Source organism: Octodon degus, unplaced genomic scaffold, assembly GCF_000260255.1.
Source record: "Octodon degus isolate 3935 unplaced genomic scaffold, OctDeg1.0 scaffold00203, whole genome shotgun sequence".
Taxonomy (NCBI): Eukaryota; Metazoa; Chordata; class Mammalia; order Rodentia; family Octodontidae; genus Octodon; species Octodon degus.
In genome coordinates, this window is record NW_004524779.1 from 3,902,605 (window position 1) to 3,923,645 (window position 21,041).

The 21,041-nt window shown below is 36.5% G+C and overlaps 1 pseudogene; it reads left to right on the top strand.

Moving 5' to 3' along the window:
• The first annotated feature begins 1,063 nt into the window (after nt 1-1,063).
• On the top strand, nt 1,064-12,626 carry LOC101570628 (annotated as a pseudogene).
• The last annotated feature ends 8,415 nt before the right edge of the window (nt 12,627-21,041 follow it).

A 21,041-nucleotide genomic window follows, 5' to 3' on the forward strand; every position in this document is an offset into this window, starting at 1 on the left:
CCCTCAGGATTTGTCCTGAGATCCTGTACCTCATATTGTAGAACCTTTATCAGTGCAGCCATGTGGATGAGTCACGACCATTGTAAGCACACTCTATAATGAAATCATAACAACACATTTCTCAGAATGTATCTGTGTCATTAAGCATACATGCATATGTATATATACACACACATACAACTATTGTGTACAATTGATTTTGATGTGGTTCTATTGTGTACAAGCTGATAGCATATAGGGAAAACACAAAAATATTACAAATTATGTGATTTTACTTCCTTTCAGAATCAATATTACTCTTGGAGACAAAGGGCTGGCACTATAACAAATTTCTGTGTCCTACCAGGAATGTATATAGCTCTTAGCTTCTCATTATGTTTATTTTTTCAGGTTTTTCCACAACCACTTACCTACAGAAATATGGCTGAAGTAATGTAGGAAGGGAGCAAAGATTCCCCTCTGTAATCAAAGATCTTGGCATACAAGTTTTAAGCAGCAAAATTGGGTCAAGTGACACTGACAAGAAGACAAGAGCCTAAGGGCACCACTCACTCTTGAAGCAGCATGGTAGTTTGATGAGGAAAGGAAGAGTCTAGAAAAAAGGTTTTTGGGCATATGGGCTCTATGGAAGGTCCACACATCCCAGCTGTGTGACATTGAACAAGTTACTCCCCTCTCCAGACCCTGGTTTCCTTTACACAATAACTATATAATAAGAATAGATTGTTGTCTTGAATTATATGGTTCAACATATGTAAAGTGACTAGCATAGAACTGGCAGGCAACACGCTCTTGTTAAATGCTTTATCTATGAAGTGTTTCCAGTTTTGCCTTTATCACTGTCCTGAGCCAGTATGACATGTCTAGTAATTGTGTCCTGCTTGACCTACTGTAGAAAGAATCTTCAATAGAAGAAAGTCTATTATAACAAGAAATAGGTAACTTTACGGGAAGTTTTTAGAAGCTGTGTAAAAATCTGTAATTTTTCTGAAAAAGAAACTAGCCTGGTTTTCCTGTGGGAGCCCCCGGGTCAGGAGGAGAGCAGCCTTCTCTTCTCCCCGCCATGGCCTGTCCTTGTCCCTTGATATCCATGTACTTCAAAAAGGGGGAGTCATCTGGCAAAAATGTCACCTTGCCTGCTGTGTTCAAGGTTCCCATTAAACCAGATATTGTGAATTTTGTTCACATCGACTTGCGGAAAAACAACAGACAGCCGTATGCTGTCAGTGAGTTAGCGGGTCAGTCGACCAGTGACGAGTCTTGGGGGACTGGCAGAGCTGTGGCTTGAATTCCCAGAGTTTGTGGTGGTGGGACCCACTATTTGGGCCAGGGTATGTTTGGCGATATGTGTCAGGGAGGCCGCATGTTTGCATTAACCAGTACCTGGCACCGTTGGAACCTCAGAATGGACACAACCCAGAAGCAGTACGCCATCTGCTCGGTCTTCACCGCCTCGGCCTTGCCACTGCAGGTCATGCCCAAAGGTCATCAAATTGAGGAAGTTCCAGAACTTCCTTTGGTGGTGGAAGATAGAGTTGAAGGTTATGAGAAGACTAAGGAGCCAGTTTTGCTTCTGAAGAAACTTAAAACCTGGAAAGATATCAAAAAGGTCTATACCTCTCAGTGAATGAGGGCTGACAAGGGCAAGATGAGAAACCACAGTTGCATCCAGGGCAAGGGACCTTGCACCATCTATAATGACAACAATGGCATCATCAAGGCCTTCAGAAATATCCTGGGCATTACTCTGCTCAATGCAAGCGAACTGAATATTTTGAAACTTATTCCTGGTGGGCATGTGGGACATTTCTGCATTTGGACTGAAAGTGCTTTCTGGAAGTTAGATGGGCTGTAGGGCACTGGGCAAAAGCTGCTGTCCTCAAGAGTCACTATAACCTGCCTATGCACAGATGATCAATACAGATCTGAGTCCAGAGATCCAAGGAGCCCTCTGAGCACCATGGAAGAAGATTTATTGTAGAGTCCTGAAGAAGAATCCTCTGAAAAACCTGGGAATCGTGCTGAAGCTGAACCCATATGCAAAGACCATGCACCAGAATACCATTCTTCGCCAGGACAGGAATCACAAGATCCCTATGACTAAAGCAGCTACATGGGCAGCCAAACTGGAAGAGAAGGAAATTGTCAGCCAGAAGGCTGTGGAAGAGAAGAAAGCTAGCTGCTGGTCCCAAGAAGCCTGTGAAGAAGCCTTTGGGGAAAATGCCTGCAGCTCCCAAGAAACCAGCAGAAAAGAAAACTGCTGCAGAAAAGAAGTCTGCTGCACAAACTTGCAAAATCTCTATCCCATACAAGTGCCATAAATTTGTACAGCTTATTTTGAATAAAGACCTGGCCAAAGAGGCAGAAAAAAAAGAAAAGAAAAAGAAAAAGAAAAAGAAGAAAGAAACCAGCCTGAAAACACATTTTATTAATTCAGCCCCACCGTAGGCCCTGGCCAAGTGTCAGTGTGCACAGTGACAGCAATGGCAATCACTCTGGTGCTAAAAGAAAGGCACCAATTTTCCCATATATTGCTTAGCTAAATATAGAGTAGGATCTTTGTGAAAACCATTTTAAATCTCATCTCTGCTCTTTGCCCCCCCTTTTTTTTTTTTCATTTTAGGGAAGAGTCTGCAGGACATTCAGGGTCTCCCTACTAGATTGGACCCTCGTAGTGATCTGCCCATTTACAGCCTCCTAAGAGCTGAGATTACTGGCACGCACCATCACACCCAGTCTCAATTGCCATCTCAGCATGTCCAGGAGTGGGGCCAGCACAGCAGGCCCGGCATTGAGCCCCCGGCCCCTGTGCCTGCTTTCAGGTGCTTTAATCCACTGAGCTATTTGGCTGGCCCTGCCCTATATTCTTAGAGCTGTATCACTTTGGTGCCTACTTCCAGGGATTAATGTCCTATATTCAATAATGTTTTCACAACTTTCATTTAAGAAAGACTATGAAGAATTATTCTTTTGTAAAACAAGGGCTATAGATGAAATAGATTACTTTTATCCATTTCATATCTGATAGTTATTTATTGCTCTGTGGGCCAGTTTGTAAGAGAGGATATGGTATGACTAGCCATGTAAGTAAGGTAAAAAGTTAAGCTGTCCTCGCACCTTCAGCATGCAATGTAAAATTTTGCTTAAGAGCAAACTTTAAATGGTGATGAAAAGCTCATTTTACAAAGCATTTTTACTCCGAGTTTTGCAAAGTTCTAGTTGAGTAAGTGGAATTCTTCTTTTCTAAGGAAAAAAAAAAAAAAAAAAAAAAAAAGACTTGGAAAGTTTCCTCCCATCATACAGCTGGAGCAAACTAGAATTCGTTACATATTCCAGGTTTTTTTTTTCCCACTTTATACACTATGCCTAGGCTTTTGTTCTGAACAGTAACAAATAGGTCTAGTATAAAATTCAAGTGTTTGGAGATAGCTTTGTCCTCCATCAGTAGCAATGTGGCCTGGAGCAAGTCACTGACCACGCAGATTAATTCTATGAGTGTTAAATACAGAGCCAGCCAGCCTGACACAAATTTCAGACCCTATTCACTAGCTGTGTGATTGTGAGTGCTTACTTGTGTCTCTGTTTCCCATTGTGATCAATGAGAACTCTAACTTCCAGGGTATAAATGAAGGCCTCAGTACAATGCTTAAGATATTCTCTGTGAAGGGTACAGAATATGCTTGAAATACTGGCAAAAAGTTAAGGTAAAAAGAAAAGTTTGTGATTGATACCTTTTAATTAACAAAATTTTTTATTAACAAAAATAATGATTTCATATTAACAAAATTAATAAAAGTCCTAGTTCGCAACATTGTCAGTGGCATTTTAATAAAAAAGCTTATGAAAGGACCTGGTATCAGTAAACTGCTAGGCCAAGTTGAAGTATCATTGTATCATCTCATTGGTACTAGAAGAAACAGCCTCCTTTACTGAATTTAATTTCTGCTGAGTCTTCAATCTATGGACCTACCTAATCTAAATTTTTTCATTTGTAAGATGGCAGAGTGGCTTGTTTCTTTTAAATGTATTTTGGTTGTTTCAAGGTCTCACTACTAGATCAGACTCATACTGATTCTCCTGTTTACAGCCTCCCAAGTGCTGGGATTACAGTCACGTGCCACCACACCCAGTCTCAATTGCTATCTCAGTGTGCCCCAGGGGCAGAGCTAGCATGGAAGACCTGGGTATGGAACCCCTGGTCCCCATGCCTGCTTGTAGGCACTTTAATCCACTGAGTTATTTGACTGGCTCTTTATTTTTATTTTATCTTTTTTCTTTTTCTTTTCTTTTTATAATTAATTTTATTAAGAAACAAATAGCAATGAGACAGTTTCAAAACCGATTAATAGGACAGTTTCAACAATTAATACATTGCATATTGTTGTTTTCATAATGTTATTCATAGTACAAGATGCAGACATGATATCCTGTCCAAACACTACTAGTAGAAATCTTCTCATTGAATTAAGAGAAAGTAGCTGTATATCTATCCTATTTTGTATATAAAGACACAAAATGATCCTTTATTTGTATCCCCTTTTTTTGTTTAGTTTTGTCAGAGATGGGCATTCCATTGCCATTTAAATATTGTAGGTGCGTGAATTCAGCAAAATAATCCAATACACTCCAGTAGTTCATAATAGTAGTGGGTTATCCGTAGGACTGGAAATGTCAGAAGTTGTTGACTTGAGCCTTTTACAGCTCAGCATATTAATATGGCTTTGCTTTTCATACCTCGTTATTATACTTTTCAGCTGGATGGTTAAGGCCAAGATAAAGCAAGACCTACATAACAAGAAATGTAACTTTTGTATTTGACAAGGTCAGTCAAGTCCCCTCAGGATTTATCCTGAAACCCTGTACCACAGTTTGTAGATCCTTTGTCAGTGTCAGCCATGTGGATGAGTCATGGCCATTGCTTGACCAATTTGCTCCCTGTGAAAGCCTGAGAGAAAGTTTTCTCTCCATGTGACTCCTTAGGCACACTCTACATCATCGATCACTTTTCTCTGTGGCCCCATAATCTCATTGATCAGAAAATTTGGGACATCACTGGTTACAGGGCATTACAGTACAGGTTCTCTTATGTCCTGAGTCCTCACTGACCATGAAAGCCTAAGACCAAAATGTTGGCTGTCCTTGTAGCCCTTCTTTTTCTCTAATTTTTGGTCTGCATACTTAAATTGTTAACTCTCTAGAAGAAAAGCTTAATGATATTATTACTGTATAACATAGGCAGTTGTGGCTCTTTGTTTTTAAATGACAGAATGCAGAAAAGCATTTTTATTTTCCTTTATGTGATACTGCAGTCCAATCTACTTCTCCTCACTGCCTGGGCAGGTCCAACCTCCTGAGAAGTCACGAGGAAGATAGTTTCAGTAGCACTGGATCAAGAACTTTCTTGTCCACTGAGAAAAAAAATAATGCAAAATAGAAAGAAGCCTAGGAATATCCATCTCTATGTAGCAATTCTTCTGGCTCTATGAACACACAGGGACCTAAACTTAAAGGCCTGTGGCTCCCAGGCCACTTGTGACTCACTCCTTGACAGACCCTCTGCTGACTCCATGCTATGGGACAAGTCTGTAACATTTTATCCCCCACCCAGAATCATACTTGCTTTCTGGCTTATCTGATTTCAAATCCATCTTTTCAAATTTTATTGTGATTAACTTTTGATTTTATTTACTTTATCTTTTCATTTTTAATTTCCAATATCATTCTGTGTGTGGGACTAAATGAGATGCCTTTCGAGAGCACTTTCTCCCATAGCTAGCATTCTTATGCAGTAGGCCTTTTCTAAGGTCCTGAGAAAGATTTAGTAAGACAAAGTGCCAATTTATTTGTCAGCTTAAAAAAAATTGTCATCTATTGATTTTATATGTTTTATTTTCAATCAATACTATTTCCTGCATTTCAAATTTATAATGGTATGTTTTCTTTAAAGATGTGTCCCAGGGCAGGTCAGATAACTCAGAGGACTAAAGCGCCTGCTTAGGCAGGCACAGGGACCGGGATTCGATCCCCTGCGTGCACTGCCAGCCCTACCTGTGGGGCATGCTGAGCCAGTGTCTGAGACTGGGAGTGGTGCCTATAATCCCAGAACTTGGGAGGGTGAAATCAGGAGGATCACTATGAGTCAGATCTGCACAGTGAAAGCCTGTAGACACTGTACTACATACATTAAAAAAAAAAAAAGATGTGTCCTTTACAGGTTTAAGCTTTAGGCATGCCACTGAGTTGGGGAGAAGCAGGCAGGCAGAGACAGGCCAAATCTAGCTCTTTGGAAATTCCTAGGGAAGAGACCAGAAGCACTTCCATCTGGAGAAATCTAAGAACATCAGGCTACTGGAAAATTTAGCATATTATAAGAATAACCTGGCATATAGTGTGTATCCAAAAGAGAATGATGGGATATTAGAAATCAAGGAATAGCTGGTTGATTAGGGAGTTAAATATAGAGTGGTGTCCTGGATTAGGTCGGGACTTGCCAGAACTAACTTAGGACAGTGGTTCCCTATAGTTACTTTCAGGATGGAAAGCCATCCACACCATCTCAGAGGGCAGCAGAGCTCAGTTATAGCACAGCCTTGTGAAGCCACCCCTACTGTGTTGAATCCTGACTTGGCCTGCAAGATATCATGGGCCCTAAGGCTTGGGAACAGTCTCAACCCCTCTTATGCTCTACTTTTCAATCTATAAAATAATATGGATATCTATCCTACATACTTGTTGGTAGGACTAAATACAATGAAGCACACAGATCACTTATCACAGTGTCTAGTACATAAATATCCAACAAATACGAGTTACTTTAATTATTCCCCAAGTCTGATTCTCTAACAATCCCTGCTACTATACCCAGATGTTTCTGTGGTACTTGGGTTTTTCATAATTTGTCTTTATTGTTGTGTTCTGTCTTAAATAATCATGTGTCTTACCTAAGGCTAATGTATTGTCCTTGTGTTAAATTCTGAAAAAAACAAAGGTATAAAGGAGATACTGAAAATAATTGAGACGTCTCTGGCTCATTCATTCAAGATGCATGCCCTGAGTAACATCATGGTTTAATATTATCATTACTCTCCAGCTGGTCCATTTCTCATCCTATTTAGTTGACTTAGAAAAAAAGGATGCAATATGTTTTGAAATCTATTCCATCAATTACCTTGGATAAAGTTTAATACTTACAGTTTAACATTTTATATATTCGAATTTGTAAACACTAATGTTAAAGTTAACCTTAATCACACTACAAAGAACTGTATTCTTCTGCTTATACACAGTCGTTCTATCCAACTATAGTGTCTCCACAATATAACCCTGTATAGTTACATAGAGAACCCACTAACATTTGCTCTTCATAGATGAGAAAACTGAGTCTAAGGAATGATAGACACTCCCTACTGAGAGCAAGATGGCTGTTGAAGGGAAGCTATGTGATTTTTAGTGATTTGGACCAGATGGGAGGCTGAATGGGTTGTCCAGTGAATAGCATTAATTAGAAGAAAGATATCTATTAGTCATTTGATCAATATAGATATAGATATAGATACAAGAATGTATAGATATATTTATATAGATATGTTTACATAGATATATTCAGATACAACCCAATGAAAAACAAGAGCACCATAGTGACAGATGGGTATGGTAGGACTGATTACTACTTGAGGAATGATGAGATTTGAATAATGATGAAAAGAAAATTGAAGATAGCAGATTTCAAATGGCTACAAACAACTGATATAAAAATTCTAGGGTTGTAGGCATTGCCTCTGTAGTCAACAGGATGTGGCTTCCAGACCCATTTTGTCCTTGCTCCCATTCTTGAGCAAAACAGTGTACTGGAACTACCCCCCGAACACAAGTTCTCTATTGAGGCATTGAAATGAACCCAGCAAGGACACCCTCAGAATCCCTTATCACAGGTTTAGAGACAGTCTCCATACAACCGTAAGGAGAAATCATCTATCAACAGTTTTTTCTCACTGACGGCCATTGGAATTCTTTCTCAATATACAATTCAAAAAGCAACTAATATGTACTAGCATTTTCTCTCCTTGTGTAGAGAAACAAGAGTAAATCAAGATTAACAACAGGCTAATGTGGTTCTATTTTGAGTACATCATAACTTGCTTTTGGCAAAATGAAACCTTTTGATAATTTACCAGCTATCTATTTTCCTATGTTGAGTTTTAAAACCAGTGAGGCACTAGTCATAATAAAGAATTCTTATAACCCTCAGAAATTAAAGATTATACTCAGTTGAAAGAAAGAAAAGGGAGAGAATTCAGTAAACTATTCAACTACCTTTCCCCATTCATTGTGCACAGCTTCAACAAATTAATAAGCAGCTACATTCACACCAACGAGATACCCAAGGGAAGAGACATCTTATGTATTTATTAAATACACCCATTCCTTTCCACAGATGTTAACTGAGAAGAATATGGAATAAAATAGGAAGTGAAAACTTGGAAAGATTTTACCAATTGACTTCCCTGAGCTCCAAGTAATACTAGGAAAATGGAGAAAGGATGGAAAAGGGAGGCTAAATTTGAAGAAAGATAAGAAGTCAAAGGTTGCTGTGGATATTCGGAAAGGAGCTTGGAGTAAGATCTGCTGCTTTCTACAAAAATGTGACCAAAATCAGTTTGCAATTTTGTCAGGAAATCCCTTTAACTCCCTAGCAGAGTTCTGCAATTTTACCTAGTTGTACCTAGGAATAAGATTGCCAGAACATTTTGTGCTGACATATATAGCAATTTTATTCACTCCAGGCTCTGGGTAATTTTGGATCTCAAACACTCCTTGGAAGAAGTTCATAAAATACAGGAAAAAATTTATAGATTCCTAGAATATCACTTGTCTAGACTAGCTTCTTGGTTATTTATCAGACCTAGGTCAGTGCTTAAAATGTACCCTGTGTGGTCTCAGACGCTCTATAAATGGTAACTCATTTAATCTTTATAACTATCTGAGGTATGTAGAGAGGCACAGCGAGGTTGATTTGCCCAAGGTTAGAGTGATGAAACAGGTACTCAAAAGCCATTTCGCTTTCATATTTGTGAATCTGACCAGTCAACTATGTTCTCTCTAATAAAGGAACAAGTGAAAAACACAGGCAGACAAGGATGCCTAGCCTTGTTTATTCTATTTATTCTTTCCTCAGTTCACAATGAGGTTCTCTTCATAAAGAAACTCTTCCATCTCCCATTCTCTTGCCAAACTCGTTGAAAGAAAGGCCACACTCAACACCTCCATTTCTCTACCATTTATTTATTCCACAAGTTTCATGCAATCTGATTCTTCACTCCCTCCCACTTCGTTCCTGACACTGCTATTTTGAAAGACCTCTATAAACTATCTTACTGTGCAGTCAGTTTCTTGGGTGCATCCATCTCTAGCTTGATTTCCTTGGCAGACATTTTTCCAGCCTGATTCTTATTAGCCTGATTCTCCATATTCTTCTTGCTTTCGTTCCTCTGGTTGGTATTTCTCAAAATCTGGCTTGGGAAGATCTCTTCTCTCCCCTTACTTCCTCTCCCCTTCCTTACCCTCTCTTCTCCCTCTCCCTCCCTTCCCTCTCATTCTTTACTTTAATTCCTGGGTTCTAGTTGATTCTAGAAACTAACTCATCAGCATGAGTACTAACTCATCAGCATGAGCACTAACTCATCAGCATGAGTTAGTTCTTAATTTGGGATAGGTAATATTATTGTAAAAAACAACAGATACGAGATTTTCAAGTAAGTGAATTTTCCTCCATAGATACTCCAGGTAAGAAGCTGCACTATAATCCAATTGCAAGATTAGTATGGAATAAGAAAAGGGGAAAATAATTATGTGATTTGAAGGTTTAGTCACACCATACTGAAATCAGGTGTATCTCTACAGCAGGACAATTCTGCCATGGAGACCTAGGAAGTAGATTAAGTGGATCATGCACTTTCTTGAATGAAAGAAAAGAAAGAAAAATCCCTTCAGTTCATTCATGTTTTAACATTATGCTAGTTATTTGTTAGAATCTTTTTTAAAAAAATGTATTTAGTACAGGGTCTACAGGGTCTCACTACACAGATTGGACTTGTAGTGAGCCTCCTGTTTTCAACCTCCCAAACCCTGGGATTACAGGCACATGCCACCACGCCCAGTCTCAGTCTCCCCGCACACTAGGGGTTGGCCAGCACGGCACTCTGGGGATCGAACCCTGGTTCCTGCATCTGCCTGAGCTATCTAGCCAGCCCTATTTGCTTAAATCTTGACCTCCTTTGCAAGATTTCAGCCAGAAGATAGGAAAGAACACGTGTGTTCCTCACTGTATTTTCAGCATTTGGCAGTGCCTGACACTTATTAGGCAGAAGATAGTAAACGTTTATTTAAAATAGTAATCTATAAATTTGTAGATATGATGAAAACACTCCAAAGATGCCTTTCATATGAGTTATCCAGAAAAAGTCATTGTATGTTTTGTTCCCCCTTTCATTTATTAATTAAAATATAATGTCTATAAATTTCAAATGTTTACATTTAGCTCATATTTTTAAAAATTGTGAAATACACTATATCATGTCATTTTGCTTATCTTAGTTCCTATAAATTCTGACTACTTATTTCTCCTACCACCGACTAAACCCCAACTCAACCCCCATCCTTTTATCTTTGATGTTTCTCATTCTCAGTAGGTGGAGAATGCAGCAGCAAAGAGAGAGAGAGAGAGAGGAAAAAACCCAGCTTCTGCATGCCTATGTGGGCTAACCCGGGGCACTCATGGGGTTAAAAGCACTGCAGCAATATTAAGCACATGTTTCAAGTCAGCAGGGTGCCAGCCTGAGATGTCCTCAAAGCCTAATTTGATAGATATTATGCCATACACTGCTGCAAGTAGTAATGAAGAAAGTAAAAATTTTATGGATGAGCAAAATAGGAGCTCTTATGGATGGAGTGTTTTTAAATCAGGTGTATAATTTACCCAGTGTCAGACCACATGTAGAGTGCATTACTCAATTGAACTTACAAGCAGATAGGAAAGCAGTTTCTTTTAATAAGCACTTCTTCAACTTATTGGCTCTACAATTACTTGCACCAAATTACCAGCAGCTGCTGCCTGTTTGGTATTTTATCCTAGACAAGGAGTTACATTAGTTTCTAATCAACAAGCCATTCAAGGACTCTTTATAATTTTTAGCTTAATTCCACTTTTATTTGGAATTTATTAATTGAAATATCCAATATTTTCACGCCAGTCTTTTGCTTAGCTTCCTTGAACAGGAAACCTACTCAACTGGTGAGGTAAACAGGAGAATGGAGGAGGATACATTCAAACTTATTTCTGATATTTGTAACATATAAACTCTGTTGGACTCATGTTCCCTTGAAGGCTGGATTTTGACAGGTCAATAGCTTTTATAAAAACTGATATTGTGTTTAAGTTTTTATATACTTAGAGTCGTGTCTTTAAATAGCATATCTTCATACATATGAGTTAACTGCAGGTCTGAACATCAATCAATTCAGCAGTATGCTTAATAGAGGCCTTCTCAAGCTCTACATTTCTGACACTATGAGCTTATTATTGTAATGGCTATCCTGGATCATATAGATTTTTAGAAAGATTCCTGGATGCCAGTGGCACCAAAAATGTCAGCAAACATTATTAAATCACCACAGATTATTTGGCGTGAGTATGGAAGCAATTAAGAGGAATGGTTCCTCAGAAATGGTTGTAAAAAGAAATTGTATTTTCAACAAATACATTAAAAGCTTTCCAAAGAAGTCTTATAAAGACTGTATTTACATGTGTACTAGTCCTAGATTACTCTCTGTATAAGTAATGGTAAAACAAAATTGTGAAGAATTTAATTTGTCAAAATTCAATTAACATGCTCACATATTTTGAAGGTAACAAAGAAAATAGAAATGATTTTTAAAATATCTGAAACAAGCACTGTTTATATTTAAATTAAACAAATACTTAAATATACTGTCACTATAAAAAGACCTGTGGACCAATTTTAGAGAACTATGGTTATATTTTTATGTAAGCAGAGGCAAGAACATCTAATTCACAGCATATTTCATTTCTTTGAAATTACTTGATGTAAGTTCCAGGGTCAAATTACAAAGCAGAAAAGTATGATCAGATAAATGCTAATGATTTCAGGTCACCAAAATGATAAATCAGGTGCAATCAAAAAAAGGCAGTTAATTCTGAATCAAACTGCTCCGGCTGGGTGAAGGAATTATGGGTCAGTTTGGGTTTTCTGCTTAAAATTGTATCTCACATACGGGGTTGGGTTTATTGGCAATAAAAACATAGGAAAACTACTTTTGCTTCAATTTGTGTTAAGTAACTTGCTTTCATGAAGTACACCGTATCAATTTGTTTTATTGATTGACACGCTTATTTGAATAAAGTATTATTATGGGACATATCGTAGGCATGGAAATTTTATTTTTTTAACCCAAAATCCTTTAACAGAAATAGGCAAGATAGTTTTGTGAACCAAATGACCACATGACTGCACGAAAACTTAAAGTTTCATTTGTTTTACTTCCTGTTGCTTACATTTTAGGACTTTAGCAGTTTTACTATCATTAATCGTATCATAGAGTTCCAGTGATAAATATTCAAAATTAACTTTTTGTAATCATATAACTAAGATGTGAATTATTTTATGGATTTTGCCATTCATTGCAATTTTTTCTATTTATTTGATATATATGATATATATACATATATGTACATATTACAGATGGTAACATCTTAAATAAGATTTTAGAACAGCTTTGATATATAATTGATCTGCAATTGCATATAGTAGATTAAGATTAACAAACGTACTTTGTGATTTTAGTTCTTTAAAATTTGTTGAGACATACATTATGGACCAATCTGTGAGCAACTCAGTTAATATTTTGTGTAAGATTTAAAAAAATATGGGATCTACAGTTTTGAACTACAGTACTCTGTATATGATTAATTATAACATTTGTTCAATCCTAATATATCTTTAATGATTTTCTATTTTCTGTCAATTACTTAGGTATGGTAAAAATCTGTCAATAACTGTGGATTTGTGGGATTGAGCTACAGCTATTTCTTTGAAATCCACCTTGTAGCTCAGTCCCACAAGTGACGCCTGGCCACCAGTAACTGTCATGGTCATTATGCATGTCCACAACACACTAGAACTTTGTGCAATATCCTATCCTCAAACTGTTAGAAGTGTTGGTCATTTATTTGCCATTCTAGTATTTATCTTATGTTTTACTCTTAGTACTTCTTTACTATCATGAAAACTTTTTCTTAGTTCCACTGTTTTGAAATATTTAATTTTTAATTAATTAATATTTAATTTTCTGAATATTGCTTAGTCTTAATTTCTGTTCTAAGATTTATACTATACCTTTGACTTATAATTTATTTAAAAGACATCATATGATATCTTCTCCTAGTATTAGAAACTTTAAAAAGTATATTTCCATTTTCTGTTGACTTTATATTACTTCCTCCCTGTCTTTTATACAAACATACACACACATATACATAAAAAAATATGTGTATAACCCAAACTAAGATTGGTACTGTTTCGTAGAAATCTTCAATAACCTTTAAATAAGGGTTCATGTAATATATATTATATAGTCCTGCATAACTATATTGAGAGCTCTTTATTGTTCATCCAGGAGCATACTGCAACTTCTCTTGCCTTTTGAATTATGCTCTTTGTTATTTCCTATATGCTACTTCTGGAAGTATTAAAATATTTCATTTGTATAACTAGAAAATCTTACTTTTAGTTTTCAAAGATATGCTTGCTAAGTATAAAATTCAAAGAGGACAGATCTTTTTTTTTGGTCTTTCAGTCCTTTAATTAGTCTAGTTTCCTACATACTTGGTCCTTTTTTTTCTTTCTAACATGGAATAAGATGCTATTTAATTTTGTTCCTCCATAGCTAACATTTTTTATGTATAGGCTTTAATGATTTTTTTCTTTACAATAAGTTTTGGACAATTTCATTTTTGTGTATCTTGGTATGATTTTATTTAAATTTCTTGTCAAAAAGTTTCATTTTTCTTGTAATTGCGGTATTATAAGTTGAACTAAAATCAGAAATTTTAAATCTTTAAATATGTAAAGCCTACTCCTTTCTACTTTGAGAATTCTGATTATATGAATATAAGTTTCTTGGTTTTGACACAGTGAACTGTTATGACTGATATGTAAATTCTTCATTTTTATTTTGGACAATTTTTATTGTTATATTCATTTATGTTTGTAAATAATTTCTTTTCAATTTGCAATCTATTAAAAAAATTTTTAAAAAAGCTTGGCCTCCTTTTTAGAATGAAGAGAAGATACACATCAGAGGACAACTGATTGCCCAGCCACTATTCATTTTTTTCCTACTCTCTGCTAATTGAATCCAATTTTGTTCTGGACCGTAATCTATCTGCCTAGAAAAAAGAGCAGGAAAACAGCCTTGCTTAAGGACACTGGATAATCACAGGCCACGGTTGTCACCCATGTGGCAGGAGATGTTAGAAAGGACTCCTGGAAAAGCTCTTTAAGATGAACTAACTCAGCTGACTATGTCCCTTCCTAACCACCCTGCTTCCTCCTGTATGGAAAATGAAAAGAATAGTAGCAACAGGAACAGGCATCTCAGAACCATGAAGAAGGTCACAATAATGACAGGCACCTTGAGCTACTTCATCAAAGCCACTTGCTGTCAGCATCTAGGCTTCTCATTGTATGGGAAAAATAAACTCATATTTGCTAAAGCCAAAAAATAAAAAATCATAAAATAATTAGGCTCAAGGTTTTTCATAGATGGTATTCAAATCCATACATCTTTTGAAAGTTAGGCATCAAACTTGGCATCAAGAACCATTTGAGTAGCATATATATACAAAAAGAAGAGAAAAAGTGAAAGAAAATTAAATTCCATTCCAAAGTTTCCACAAAAACTTATTATTTGCCATCTAGTCCTATGCCATCTAATCCTATGTTGAGCCTTATGACGCAAGACTTTAAAGTCATTTAGACCTACCATGGCCTCCAACTCCACATCCTAATTAGACATTCACCACAAGCTGTTCAAACTTTAATACCACTTAGTATGCTTTGGAAATGTTGATCCTGAGAGAGAAGCTCTTGGGTGGAGTCTGAGATTCTACTGTTCTAACAAGTGCCTAAGGTGATGGCAATGCTGCTGGTCTGTGGACCACATGTTGGAGAGCAAGGAATCCTGAATAAATAGTCATCAACTCTAATCTTTACTATTCTTAAGTGACCAATGAGAGAAATCCTAACTCTAAAATGTACTAAGATATTTACATACTCACTGAAATTTTAATGTTTAGATTCTTTATAAAATGATGCCCACATCATGGAACCAGCTTAAGGAAAACTTTGCACAATTAAGAAAAAGAACTGAAAAAATAATGGGATGGACCTATACAAGCACAGTTACATCCTTTCTGAGGTTTGCTTGCCCCTACAACTCTGGAAGTCAAGCTGAGCCCTAGACAGCTTCAGAGACATTGGTAAGCCCTGCCTTGATCCCCACCCCACCATTGTGAAAGCCTTGCTGAGCCCTATACAGCATCCAGGGGTTTTGTAAGCTCTACCTAGCTCCTCACCTTTTTGGGAACTTTGTTAAGCTGCTGCCTGCCCACACCCCACCTTCTCAAGAGCCTGGTTGAGCTGTGGGCCACCCCTGCTTTCACCACCACAAAAGCCTGACTGAACTCTAGTCAGCTACACTGAGCCCTGATGAACTTTGGGAGCTTTAAAAATGCCAAAATGAAGGAGTAAAAGGCAATCTCAGACCCCCAGCCCACCCAGAACAAGTACAGGAGATAGGGACATATAAGAACTTAGAAAACAACACACCTGAGGCTTCTGAAATTATATCAACTGAGGTAAACAAAAAAACTACATCAGGATATAGAAGATCACAAATAATCTCTCAAGTAAAAAAAAAAATAGTGAAAGAATTGCTCAGCATATCTAAAGAAGATATAGATAAAAAATAGAGACTAGAAAAAGGATGGAAACATTGAATTAGCAATACAAGAAGCAATCACAATGCATGAAACAGATTCAAACAGATATCCAGGAAATTAAGAATTCCACTAAAACCTGGCAAAAGCATTTGAATAAAACTGGAGATAAGACTATCAGACCTTGAAGATAGCATTGAGGCTACTGATCAAGAAAGGAAAGATCTCTTAAAATTAACAAGGAACCAGGAAATAACAATTTAACAATTCAACAGCTGCAAGATCATGCAAAAAAAAGACTGATAGGTGTCAACAAAACAGCAGGTATTAACACACACACACACACACACACACACACACAAAACATAAAAAGATTAATTGCAGAAGTAGCAGCTGAAAATTTCTCAAGCATGGGAAAAGAATCTGACATACAAATAAGTGAATCAAATATAACTCTAATTAGCCATAAATGAAATAAATCTACACCCAGACACATAATAAGATCCCAGAAACTCAGCGAAAGAGCAGACTATTTAAAGCTATAGAGAAAAAAACCCAAGTTGCCTACAAAGGAAAGCCCATGAGATTCATGGCAGATATCTCAACACAAACCATCCAGTCAAGCAGAACTTGGAGCAAAGTAGTTCAGCTCCTGAAAGCAAAGAACTTCCAACCCAGATTGAGGTACCCTGCAAAACTATCTATTAAATTTAATGGAGAAATAAGATACTTCCATGGCAAGGAAAAATTGAAGAAATTTATGACCACCAAACCAACTCTTCAAAGAGTACTGATAGTCTAGAAAGAGATAAAAATGACCACATTTCAAGAACAAAAAGAATAAAGGAACCACTAAGCACGGAAAGCAACTAAATAGAAGGGGGAAAGTAAGGAACCTACAACAGGAAAATAACATGACAAAGACCAGCCAAAATACATCAGTTATAACCATCAATTCAAATGGCCTCAATTCATCAAACAAAAGAAGCAGACTGGCAGAGTGACTCAAGAAACAAGATCCAACAATACGCCATAGAGGAGAAAAACCAACTCAAAAGTCAAAGGATGGAAACAATACTCCATATGACACGACAGCTATTCTGGTTGCTGAAAATGTGAATTTCAAACAAAAAATGATGAAAAGGATAAAGAAGATCACTACATACTTGTTAGGGGAAAACTATAAGAGGAAGAGATACCAGAAATATATATGCACCCAATGTAGGAGCACCAGACTATATAAGACAAATTTTAACAGACACAAAAGCTCAAATGAGCAATAGTGCAATTGTAATGGGGGATATTAACAGCCCATTGACACAAAGAGATGAATCAACTAGGCAAAAATAAGGAGAAAATAACAGAACTAAACTAAGCTTGCGAGGAAATAGATTTAGTAAACCTTTATAGAGGTTCCACCCCAAAACATCAGAATATATATTCTTCTCAGCTATACACAAAATGTTCTTCAAAATAGACCATTTACAAACACAAGGAACATGCTTAAGTAAATACAAAGGTACTGAAATTATCCCATGTATATTATCTGACCATAGAGCAATGAAATTGAAAATTATTGACAAAAGAAATTGCAAGAACTCCATACACATATGGAAATTAAATAGCAGTCTACTGATCAATGGGTAACAAATGAAACTTATGAAGAAATTAATCAATATTTATAATCAAATAAAAATGCAGATACAACTTAGCAGAACCTGTGGGACAGAAGGAAAGCAGTATTAAGAAGGAAATTTATATTAGTGACTTTTCACATCAGGAAAACAGAATGAGCTCAAATAAACAGCCTTATGTTGTACCTCAAGATTCCAGAAAAAGAATAAGTCAAACCCAAAGCCCAAAGAAGGGAGGAAATTATAAAGATCAAAGCAGAAATTAGCACAATGAAGACCAAAGAAATAAAAAATTAATCAATTGCAGAGTTGTTTCTTTAAAAGAATAAACAAAATTGAAAAAGATCTAGTCAACCTTATCAAAAATAGAAAAGAAAAAATTCAAATCCATGCATGAGAAATGAAAAGGGCAAAATCACTAAAGATCCTATAAAAATTCAGAAGATCATCAATACCTACCTCAAAAATCTTTATTCTCTTGGGATAGGAGATAGCTTAGCTGTCTAAGCACCTCCTAAGCAAGTGCAAGCATCTGGGTTGGATACCCAGTACCACATATGGAGCCTTCCCTGGGAATCCTGGGTTCATTGTGCTGGCCACCAAAATGGGGTGTGGTGGTGCATGCCTGTAATCCTAGTGCTGGGGAGGCTGAGACAGGAGGATCACTATGAGTCTGAGCTACATAGTGAGGCCCTGAAACAAACAAACAAACAAATAAATAAATAAATGGTTTCTTTTAAAGTTTTAAAACATTTACTCTCATAGGATGGAAAGGACAGATGAAATGGACAGATTCCTTGATACATATGAATTACAAAAACAAATTAAAAAGATACAAAAATTCTGAATAAACCAATATCAGTCAATGAAATTGAAAATGTAATTAAAAATTTACCAACAGAGAAAAGCCTAGGTCCTGATAGATTTACAGTTGAATTCTACAAGAAATTTAGAGAATATTTAACACCAATTCCTCTCAAACTCTTCAATGAAACTGAAAGGGAAGCAATTCTCCCAAACTCATTCCTGAAGCCAAGTATTACCCTGACACCAAAACCAAATAAAGACCCAACCAAAAAAAGAGAACTACTGGCCAATCTCCCTAATAAACACGGATATAAAAATCCTCAATAAAACATTAGCAAACAGAACACAGCAAATCATCAGGAAGATTATATACCACAACCAAGTGAGATTTATCTCAGGAATGCAGGGATGGTTTAATAATACAACTCCATAAATTTTAATACGCCACAACAACACAGGCAAAGTCAAAAATCACATGATCATCTCAATAGATGCAGAAAAAGCTTTTGACAAGGTCCAATACTCATTCATGATAAAAACACTACAGAAAACTGGAATAGATGATCTTTACCTCAACCTGACAAGAGCCATGTACAACAAACAAATGACAAACACTATACTAAATGGACAAAAACTGAAAGTCTTCACATTAAAATCAGGAACAAGAGAAGGATATCCACTGTCACCACTCCTATTATATACAGCTCTCAGAATATTAACAACAACAATTAGATAAGAGCATGAAATGAAAGGAATAAGGACTGGAAAGGAAGAAGTGAAATAATCATTATTCAAACATGCCATAGTGTTCTACACAGAAGATCTCAAATACTCCACCAAGAGATCTGTAGATTTAATAACTAAATTCAGTAGCACAGCAAGATACAAAATCAAAGCCCAAAAATCAACAGCATTCCTCTACACAAACAAGAAACACATGAAAAAAAAATTAAGGAAACCATGCCTTTCACAATAACTTCCAAAAAAATGTAATACTTATGAATCATTCTAATGAAGGAAGTAAAAGATCTATACAGTGAAAATTATGGTACTCTGAGAAAAGAGATCAAAGAGGATTTCAGGAAATGGAAAGACATCCCTCACTCCTGCATAGGAAGAAACAGATTCAGTGCAATTCCAATTAAAATACCATCAGTATGCCTCACAGATCTATAGAAAATATGCCTAAAACTCATTTGGATCCATATGAGACCTCCAATAGCACACACACACACACAAACACACACACACACACCCTGAGCAACAAAGAAAAGGCAGCAGACATCACAATCTTTTACTTGAAATTACATTACAAAGCTATTGTGATAAAATCAGCATGGTACCTGCAAAAAATCCAAAAAAGACACAAGGATCAATGAGACAGATTAGCAGATGTAGAAACAGCCAACTTATCTTTGACAAAGGAACCAAACATGTTTACAGGAACAAAGATAACCTCTTTAACAAATCATGCTGGAAAAATTGACTTTCCACATGCCAAAGGATAAAATTAGACCCATCTCTATCACCATGTACTAAACTACAGTCAAAATGGATCAGAGATTTAAACATTCAAATAGAACACTAAGTCTACTGGAGTTAAAAGTAGGTAGAAATCTTGACAATATAGGGGTAGGCAGAGAGTTCATGAACAAAAACAAAACTGCATGGGAAATACTTTAAAGAATTAATAACTGGGACCTCATCTTTTTGAAAAGTTTCTGCACATCAAAAGAAATAACCAACATACTCATCACCTGAGGAATAGATAAGAAAGATTTGGTATTTTCACACAATGGAGTATTACGCCAATACAAAGACAGACAGACTTGAGGCCTTTATAGGTAAAAGGATGCAACTAGAGACTACTCTCATACATGAAATAAATCAGACTCATATGTGTGAATATTACATTGTCCCCCTTGTATAAGAACTTGAAAGCATAAATAAAATCTGAAAGGAATAATAGATATAAAATGGAAAGCAACTGAACATGAGGGATAAGCAGTATTAATGAGGGAAAGGGAAAAAAGAAAAAATAATAGGAAAAACATGCAAGTATACATTTAGGATAGCTGAGATGACTGTAGTTCTCATTTCCATCCCAGTTTTTTTCCATAATCTTATTGATAAACGAATAGCAATGAGACAGTTTCAAATCAAATTGGTAGGACAGTTTCAATAATTAACACACTGCATACATTCTTCCCAGTGGTTATTTGCTGTACAAGGTGCGGACATGATATCCTGTTTACAAACACCATTAGAACAAATCATTCTATTCATTAAGAGAATGTAACTATATATCTATCCTAACCATTTTGAATACATAGATACAAAATGGACATTCATCATCTGTATACCCTTTTTAAGTTAAGTTCCGTTATTTGAATATTATAGGTGTGTTAAATAGGCACAATAATCTAAAAGAGTTCAGTAGTCCATAATATTATTGAGTCTTCTGCTTCACTGGCAATGTCAGAAATTGTTGACCTGAGTCCCCTACAGCTCAGCATATCAGCATGGCTTTACTTCTTATATTTCGTTTTTATACTTTTCTGCTGGGTGGTTAAGACCAAGGTAAA